The sequence below is a fragment of the Copadichromis virginalis genome, linkage group LG6, assembly GCF_057382275.1.
Source record: "Copadichromis virginalis isolate Kocher_CV1m ecotype Utaka linkage group LG6, C_Virginalis_male_GT1.1, whole genome shotgun sequence".
Taxonomy (NCBI): Eukaryota; Metazoa; Chordata; class Actinopteri; order Cichliformes; family Cichlidae; genus Copadichromis; species Copadichromis virginalis.
Window position 1 is genome coordinate 9,774,715 of NC_140623.1, and position 10,378 is coordinate 9,785,092.

General features: G+C 39.1%; 1 long non-coding RNA gene and 1 pseudogene across 1 annotated transcript; both read left to right on the top strand.

The window, feature by feature from the left end:
* The first annotated feature begins 546 nt into the window (after positions 1–546).
* LOC146707187 (ras-related C3 botulinum toxin substrate 2-like) lies at positions 547–3,053 on the top strand (annotated as a pseudogene).
* Positions 3,054–3,185: 132 nt separating this feature from the next.
* On the top strand, positions 3,186–5,145 carry LOC146707188 (uncharacterized). Its single transcript, XR_014920780.1, has 2 exons — positions 3,186–3,431; positions 4,628–5,145. It is a non-coding gene; the product is annotated as an uncharacterized LOC146707188 (long non-coding RNA).
* The last annotated feature ends 5,233 nt before the right edge of the window (positions 5,146–10,378 follow it).

Here is a 10,378-nt window from a genome sequence, read left to right on the forward strand (position 1 = left end):
ACATGTGTGGTGAGACATTTAGATTATATAATTGTTAGAAAGTAAGACAAGAAGAATGTTCAATGTTGGGGGAAAAAAAGACATCAAAGTTATTACAACTAAAGTTTGAATCTAAGGAAAAGGGGGGTGTCATGTATTGATATGGCTATGTCTTAATGTTGTGTCCTTGGGCAAGACACTTCACCCGTTGCCTACTGGTGGTGGTCAGAGGGCCCGGTGGCGCCAGTGTTCGGCAGCCTCGCCTCTGTCAGTGCGCCCCAGGGTGGCTGTGGCTACAATGTAGCTTGCCATCATCAGTGTGTGAATGTGTGTGTGAATGGGTGGATGACTGGATATGTAAAGCGCTTTGGGGTCCTTAGGGACTAGTAAAGCGCTATATAAATACAGGCCATTTACCATTTACCATTTAATGTGATGACCTTTGAACCGGATGTGGTTGTCCGAAGGAAGCCCCGTTAAGTGGCTAGTTGTAAGATGGACAGTGTTCAATAAAGCAACATAAAGACCGTGCTTTATGTCCTGATTCAATTCAGAGTGATCTGCCTAATTTAGTAATAAGGTGGGCACACAACAAGTGGGCTTGACTTTTGCGCCTATTGGCTGATCGTTTACTATCGACTAGTTTTCCTGGATACCTGCTCCGCGGACGGCTGCCACAGGTAGCAAAAACGTGCTAGGTCAAAGGTCAGGGAGGATGGCGGACTGGTGTGAACTTCAGTCAATTCTGCTCATTTTAGCAGATCAGATAGAGAGGGTAGATACATTTACCTGTAGATACTGTTTTGAGTCGTTTAGATGATGTTTCTGAAATGCTTGGGATGATAATTGCTCTTCAAGATGTTAGCATCGATGACAGCATTGTCGAAAGTTTAAGATCAATTCAGCACCGTGTTCGTTTGGAATACGCCGAGGAAGAACAGTCTTCAAATGTTGGTCGTCCACGTCTTGAAATCCCGGCTGCAGCACTCAGGACTTTAGTGCTGTCCTGGATAACCATCGGGGTAATTGCCGATATGTTTTCTGTGTCTCCGAGCACAATTAGGAGGAGAATGACGGAGGAAGGTCTAAGGTAAGTTTATGCTGTAATTTAACACCTGTGTGAGTCTGTACACAGCATTATTTAGATGTTGACCTTAATTATGACGTTTGATATTGAAATATTATCGCTTACTTTTTTATTGTGAATGTCTAAAATAAGCGGGGCAGCTACGGCTAGTATAATAACTATACTAACTATATTATATATGTCAAAAAATACACTCTGTTAATATCACTAATGGCACAGGAGGATGAGTGTACTTAAGTAGTATTTGCACAGACCTAATGGAAAAGCAGAGTGTGCCATGGTTAGCAGGTGTTTCTACATTTTGGGAGAAAAACAGCAATCAGACTGCGTGAATGTTGTTCTTCCAGCAATCTGAACTCTTAACTCTATAAATATGTTTAAACAACAAACAGAATCACGTATATCCTCCCTAACCACCAGCAGGATCTCAGATAGTGTTGACTGTTTGTCATAGTTGTTCTATGTTTGACAGTTTACGTTATTTCAGTGACTTTTCTATTTCAGGAAATCCATCCATCTTTTTAACTACTGGGTCATTAAGGAGGCTGAAGCCCATCCCAGCTGTCATTAGGCAAAGGGCGGGGTAGACCTCGGACAGGCCATAAAACAGGATTAATCTGGTACACTAGTCTCTTTCTTTCTGTAAAAAAAACATCTGTGTCTGCAAACATTTGTGTTATCAGTTTCATTTGAGCCTGAATACATTTTGGATGAAATTTCTCAAGTTTTTAAAAATGAGAAATTAAACTGTTATTCTACTATGAGACCACACGGGGGCAGCCCTGCCTTATTATGTATTATTCTCTCTTACTAGACATGGTTAGGATGGCTTTTGTGTCAAACTAACCAAAGTAATGTTGTTGGTTAATGTTTTTGTGAACAGTGGTATTTCAAGTATGGTCCTGTTTTTTTTCTCCATTACAGGAGTTTCACTGGTTAAACAATCAGTGAATTGAAAGATTGTTGAATGAATGAATAACCAATGAAATGAAAGGTTGCCTATGACTTGTTGGCTGATCGCTGACCTTCTCTACTCTCCCCACAGATTCGACAAATATTCAGCTAATGTGATGGTGGACAGCAAGCCGGTCAACCTGGGCCTCTGGGATACAGCTGGACAGGAAGATTATGACAGGCTCCGCCCACTGTCCTAGCCACAGACGGTACAGAATCACACATACACACACAGGCACACACAGTAACTAATGGACATAAAGTTACACAGACAGAACTTATATAACATGTCAGCTAATTAAAACTGCAGCAGCTATTCTAATTCTTTGTCTCCTTGTCTCTCCATCCAGGATGTTTTCCTAATCTGCTTCTCCCTGGTTAGCCCGGCATCCTATGAGAACGTCAGAGCTAAGGTGAGTTTTGGCTGTTTTTTATGAGGCCTGTCTCTCAGCTGCCGAGGAACAAAATGTAAAAAAGAACAAACGGAACAAAAGCAGGAATTTATTATAGAGAAAAAAAATAGGTACTTGGATTACAAAATGGAGAAAAAGCCTAAACAGGTCTAATAATTGATGTGAATGAATGATTGATGCTGTGGGTGAAAGTTGGATGATGTATTTCTCTCATCTTTAATAGCTACAGCATATCATTTGTTTTTCATGCCTTCATCCACCTTTCTGTAACACCTGGCATCAGAGCTTCATCTCCCTCCGCCTTTGATTCTGTTTTTTGCCTCTAACACGTTCCTTGATTTTGCGTGTTCCCCTTTCTTGCCTCTTATTTAGTTTTCCTTTACTCTGTATTCTGCCAGTGGTACCCTGAGGTCCGTCACCACTGCCCCTCCACGCCCATCATCCTGGTTGGCACTAAGCTGGATCTGAGGGATGAAAAGGATACCATTGAGAAACTGAAGGACAAGAAGCTGGCGCCTATCACCTATCCACAGGGCCTAGCTCTGGCTAAGGAGATAGGCCAGTCACTCTTACTTTATTTGCTTGAAAAGCACTTTAAGATTTGAAGCTCTCCTCACCAGTGAAGATATGAAACTAGCAGATGAAGATGCTAGAGAACTTTGTAGCCTGACTGCCTCTGCAAATTTTTGTTATTCCCCTCATTTCCTGGCATCACAGTAAAAGTATAGTAGCTGTAGTTGACTATAGTGTTCTTTGAAAGTTGAACTTATTCTTCTCCACTACCAGCAAACCTTTCTTCTCTTACTTTGTCTTTGTAGTTCTTTCTCTTCTTTTATTAACATATATGTGTCTTCGCATGTATAGATGCAGTCAAATACCTGGAGTGCTCAGCCTTGACCCAGCGTGGTCTGAAGACTGTGTTTGATGAGGCCATTCGTGCCGTCCTCTGCCCTCAGCCCGCCAAGGTCAAGAAGAAGCCCTGCTCGCTGCTGTAAACGGTACGACTGAATAAAACACAGAGGAAGAGGAGGAAGAGAGATTAGACGTTTGAGAGAAGAGAGAAACAAAGTGAACTCGCTCATTAAATCAACACATAGAGTAGAGTAGAGGTTTGAGGGCTTCTTTTCTTTTCTTTGAACATAAGTCTGAAGCTATTCAATCAAGCCTTTTATTTGTCACATGCAATGTTTACATCTGCAGTGAAATTGGACCCCCCGAACATACATACGTATCAGCTCCAGCCTTGAGACCACAGCTGACACCGATACGGTAGCTGCATGAAATGATGGTGGTTTTCCTTTAGTGCGAACAACTGCATGTCAATTTCACAGTTGGTCTAACAGTCCGTCACTGGTCTCTCAGTCTCCCGTTGGAGAGCTTCTCTGAGATGTTATCAATCTTGTGCTCAGAGAGCAGAGACTGCCGTGAGCTTCTCCAAGATCTTATCCGTGCTGCGTTCAATGAGCCCATTTTGAGAAGTCACGACCTGTCCCATCATTTCCATCATAGCGGGCAGCCTTGTGGGGTTTTGAAAAGCCAATTCTGCTATCTTTGATAAGCCAGGGCCAAGCCAACTCCGAACAACAAGAACCCTGTTATCGTGGTTCCGAAAAGGTAGATGTCTACAATGTTCTCGATTGACAGTCCCGCCAGGCACACGACCCTCCAGTTCCTCCACCTGTCCATTGTGTATCCGGCAGGAAAGGACACTCGGACTTACTCAAGCCCAGGCTTCTCGTTGAGAAGAGCGTGTCAATTGCATTCAGGGACCAGTTGTTCAAATCCATAATTCCTCTTTTAGGTTGTAACAGACCGTGAGAGTCATCCAGGGCAAAAGTAGAAAAGTAGACGAGACTAGACAAGGACATTGAGAAGCCAAGCAGGAAAGAGAAGGAAGAGGGAGAGGAGAAAAGTGCGACTGCCTTCGTCCAGAGCCAAACGAGAAAGGAAACTGTAGACACTTATCACTAAGAGGTGATTCAGAAGTTTGTTCTTGCACATATAATGGACAGAAACATTAAAGAGAAAAGAAAAGACATAAATGAACACAACACAAGACAGAAAAGTTTCACATGCTTTGTACTCAATTTCATTTTTTTGCAGAGGAAAAATAAATTTGTCCTGAATATTGTTGGAGTAATTTTGTCCCACAGGCATCAATTTAACCCCATGATTTATGTGACCTTTGTTTTAGATTCTCACAGGAGCACAGAAGAAGAGAAAAGGACTGCAGACCCTGAAGAATATATGCAAATCTGCCATGTCTCTAATGTATATCTACAACTTTAAACAAAACAAAAAACCAAACAATGTATGGTGTGCAGGTTTGCTATTGTTTTAGAAATGCCAACGAGCTCTTCAGTCCAAATCCAGACGCTGCCCAGACAGGATTTCTTTGTAAAATATATCAGTTTAGAGATTATAGACCCTTTGAGTTTAAGTGTAAGTCTGAGAGCAGCATGCTGCCTTCATCTAAAGTACTGCCAACAATATATATGTGTTTCATGAAACCTAAAATAAAAATAACTTTTGTAACTGAAATAAACACAGTGTTTCAGTATGATTTGTTCACTGTGCTGTTTTCAGGGTGATGAATGTAAGGAGCAGAAATGGTCGTTTGTGAGGAAGCAAGCAACAAGCAAACTTGTGTCTGAATAAGATTTATTAACAAATGTATTATTTGTTGTGCTATTAAAATAAAAATAAAACATTTGATTGCACAAAAGATTCACATTATTTCTCCACAACATGTGACCTTTTGGATTGAATGCCTATACTCAACTATGGGGGATATAAAATTCTCATTTTGATACAGCTGCTGATATCGCCTATACTCTATCCTTATTTACATATTGTGGAGAACAGCATCTTTTTCTGGTGGTGGGTTGAAAATGTTCAGACTCAAACAGCACTTTCAGTTTTGCAGTTTAATGTTTGACCAGCTTTTTTGCCAAAACACCTTCATGTTTCAATCATTTTAGTAATCCTGCGGACAGTTAATCATGTCACATGGTGCTCAAGTCTTCAGCTGTGATTTTATTTGTTATTTAATTAATACAGTATAATGTCTTATAATATAGATAGCTACACAGGCATACAGAGAGATTGTTTACTTTATTAATCCCCAGTGCGACTGAAGATTAAACTGAATATAAAGCATTTAAAAGAAGCTCAATCTTAAACTCATAACAGAACAGTAATGTTAGTCCATATAAAACTGATGTGGAATATTTTCCTCTTGAATTATTAGGTTAACTTTGATATTTTGTGGTTAGTTTGCCAGGATGATGACTGTCATCCTCTCTGCCTTTCTGCAAGAGGCTCCATATGCCGCTGTTCTAGTGGATACTGTAAAAATAAATAAGCAATGATATATGATAATACATTATCATTAAACTCTTAACTATACAGTAGTAGTAAAAAATATTTTACTACTTTCCAAATATCAATGAAAGTAGTAAAATATAGGCATTCATGTAATAATAATAATAATAATAATAATAATAATAATGAACATGAATTATGTTTCATTCACAAAATATTTTCTCTTGCCAGTTAGTATTGTATTGTAGTGGTATTGTAATTTTCAGGAGACTGACAGTAACAGAAATTAATTCCATAGACAAGAAATCAACATGGACGTGGACCGCCACACTGCAAAACATTTGGTAATCTTTTCTGAATGGTTTATAGTTATGACCCTATTAAGGATACACAGAAGACAATGGACGAATGGACAAAATAAAGCATGTAGAGTACTTTTCAAATTCTTTTTGGTGTTTGCTCAAATATGGGACCTTAAATAAATTTTTTTTAATAATATAATTTAACTAGACCATACCTAGAATTTTTTTGTGGTACATTTCCCTGATGACAGATCCTGATTTAATTTCATGGTTGGAAGGACCAGGAAAAATTCTAAAAATTGTTTGAGTTGAGACAAAATGACCCTATTAGCAAATCACCATCGGTTTAAGAAAGGACACAACAAAAATTCAGTTAACATACAAAATCTGATATGAAAGAGGCAACACACAGTCTAACTCTTTTGTTTTTATGTTGCATAATACAGAGAAAAACTGTTTTTACGACACTAATGATGCCAGTAACAGTCGCTGTTGGGGAGGACAGTTTACACTGAGCATGTGCAGTTTAAAGATGCCTTTTATTTTTAAGGAGGAAACCATCCTGAGCTGCTAGCTGTCCAGTTTAAAATCTATAGTGAAGCACTTTCTGATGTCTTCTTATTCCTTTTCAGTATTGTGGATGTTTTGTTCAATATTTCCTTTTTGATGTTTGTTTACCAGCCGTATTGGTATCAATACTTCCTGTTATTTAGCCGTAAATAGCCATTGTAGTGTCTTTGATTGAGATATGACTTATCGATCGTATTGATAATTTACGGAGAGCTTAGAGATGGATATCTGTGTAAGTAATGGCACAGCTTTTTTCCCCTTTTTTGTTTTTAGAATTAAGATTTTAAGAAAAGAAAAACAATTAAACCGTAGCTGAATCTGATCAGAGGAAAAGAGGTATCCGTCAGCTGTGACGCTGCGTTCTCGTTGATCTCCTTGAGATCTGAATGACATCAAACTTATTTTTGAAGTTTGCATTTACCCTGTTGTATTAAAAGAATACCTAAAGTTTCTTTTCCATTAGAGAATTTTTTGTTAACCTGTTTACTGGTCTTGATTATGCATCAAGTCAGAATCTGAAATTCATTTTTTTTAAAAAGGACGTAAAAACTCCCACGTTTTACAGCGTCGGCTATGCGGAGGCTGCCAGGCGTCGTATTTACACACCCATGGATGTTTAACTGTATTTATTGCGTACAAATAAATGTGAAATAAAGATAGCTTAAATGGAACAAGACTCTGTTTTAACACTTAATTCCTGCATCCACCTGTTTAAAATATATTATTTTAAAATAATGTGTTACATGACTACACAGAAGGATGTTTCAGCTCAGTATATAGCAAATAGAAAAAATATAAATAATTCTTAATTTTAAAATAAACATTAATCTGATTATTAAAAAAAATTATTGGACAAAAAGTACATGGAAAAAAGAACTCGGTGAAATGGAAAAAATAAAGTTCAATATCTTGAAAATCAAATAGAATACAAGCTTTGTTTTCTTCCTTGTTTTCTGTATTTATCTGTTTGTATAAGACAAACAGTTTATCATAAGTAACTGAAAGTCTTTCGGCTCTTCGAAGAAAAACTGATGGAATCCAACAAATAAACATAACTAAAAACTGCAGCCTCAAAAGTAAAACTCATTTGTTGCTGATAACGAACGCAAATCCAAAGTGTTGTTGTTCCCACCCCAGAGCAGCAGGTGGCAGCAGCACGATACAAAGGAACTGTACTGTACTGGGATTTCTGTTCGTTTTTGTTTTTATTTTCCAAAAGAAGAAGCTGTTTTTAACGTAAACTGTTGATTATAGAGTTTTTTGTTGCAGTTTGACCTTCAGCTGAACTTAATGTTGGGTTTCTATTGATTTTAGAGAAGCTATTCGCTGAGAGGTTGTCATAATTCATGCATGAAAGGGTTAAAACATATCCTTTGTTTCATTTTTTAGTGAAACTCTGGTAGAGTAGCTTTGAAACTGATAATTCAGCATATACTAAAAAATAAAGCCTTTTCTTACAGTATATTTGTGTGTATTTTATTTTTATCTTTTTCTCTCCGTTTTGGCCTTCCGTCCACACTGAGACAGCGTTTTCGGTCAAGGAAAGCGCAGCGTTTTGAAAACGCTCTCCAAAGCGTATACATTTGACGCCGTTTTCGCATAGCATTGTGGAAAGCGAACTGGAGCCTTTTTAAAAACAATGACACATTGTAGACTACGTCCACACATACACGGGTATTTCTGAAAACTGAGATTTTTCGTTTTTTTTTTAAATCCCATTCACACCTCAACACCAAAAACGAAGGAAAATGCTGCCAGGAGCATGCCAAAGCAACAGGTGGCGCTATATTCCTAACCGTGTAGAAATGTTGGCCAATCAGATGTCTAGACGCCTGGGCGGGAAAGAGTAAACAAAGATGGCGGCGCAAAGAAGCAGAACCGAGTACTATGTGTGGAGGGACCGTAACTGTCTGTGTATGTAAGCATTTAAACACTACAGAGAGTAAAATTAACAGTATTTTGTCTAAGTCCGCCATTGTAGAAATTAATTTCACCGAAACAATAACTTGGCGCACAGTGTGACGTCAAAAAAGGCGCACACCTTTGACCCTGCGTTTTCTCCGTTTTCCTTGTCCATAGTAAACGCAAAAACGGAGTTCTTGAAAATCTCCACCCAGGCAGGAATTTTTAAAACTCTCCGTTTTCAGTGGCCGACACGTGTGGACGAAAGGTACAAACGCATAGATAAATCTACGTTTTCAAAAATACCCATACATGTGGACATAGCCTAGTCAAGTGATGCAATCATGTGATAAATTGTGACAGCCCCGTTAAAGATTAATATCAGTTTGTACAGCCTCCAGATAGCTTTTCTTCAAATTCTTTAATTCTCAATCGCTTTTGTAACTTTGTACTTTTGTATTACTTGCAGCAACAACTCCACCTCATTGTTAGTCCATTTAAAAAACTAGTCGCTTTTCCTTTTCATTTTGCTGCATGTTTCAAAGAGCCGGAAAGTAAATAAACGGCAGACAGAAATGAGGCAGGTCGAGTCACCTTGCGTTTCACGCATGCGCAGTGCTGGAACAACTCTGTCAAAACGGTAGTTTGGACACGAGCATTTTCAGACAAAAACACCTTTTTCAAATTGATCCGGCCTAGTGTGACGTAAGATCACAGGCCGTTCCAATGACGTCACCAATCACCACACTTCAAAGCACAAAGCCTGCGTTGTCACAGTAACGCATTCTGCGATAGGAGGTCATATATAGGAGTGAACTTGACTCTCACACAGCCTTAACTGTCTGTCTGTCCTCATGTCTGCAGTGCTGCTGTCTCCTGTCACCCTGCATGTTTCTAAGGTTAGTTTTCTCCATATTTATATTGTTCTTGTAGTTTTTGTCCTCTGGTTTTTGTCCTTGAGGTTTGAATATATGTGTGTGTGTGTGTGTGTGTGTGTTTGTGTGTGTAAATATATATATATATATATATATATATATATATATATGTATATGTTTTTTGTCCACAGATGAGGTTTGAAGTGTCTGTGTGGTGCAGCTGGTCTGGTCTGTCTCTGTACAGTCGAGGCTGCACCCACCCATAAAACGGTGGAGGCTCACCAGGACATGCACACCTCACAAGTTCCCGGCTCTCTCGACTCGGTTGAAGACGGGTTTCTTGGAGAAGGGGAGGGCAGTGAGGCACAGTCCCCCGTCCCCACTTTCTTGCACTGAGGTCTGTTTGTTGCAAATATTTTTCACTTTGTTGAATTCTCCCAATTCTTTGAATCTTTGGGCTGAAGGAAGGACAATACTCGGTGTATAAATGCTCAATCAACAATCATTTATTTCCATACAATTCAACAATAAGAGCATTACAACGTCCGGACGGGAGAGATGCTACCAGAGGGTCAGGCACATGTCTCAGAATGGTGACGGGTTGCTCAGCTTTTTATAGTCTCTAGTGGCCCCCAGCTAGTCGTAAAAGCCAAAACATCACATTTTTTCTCTGTTACAGCTCCTAAGTTATGACCTCGGCAGTTGTTTCTCTGCTTTCTGTAAGGTGGGGGTGTGGAATGTGGTCTGTCTATCTCCCCTGTCTTTAGACACAGAGTCTCCTGCTTACAACCTTCTCTTCATGATTCAACAATTAAGCATGGCAAGAAAACAGTGTAACACATTCCCAGCAGATCAAGGATACAGAGTGATGCACATTTATCTAATGAACTAATATGTGAATATGTTCTGTTAACTCAAAAGTATAATGAGAACTAAACTACATACAGCTCACACACTCTATATTAAAGGGTA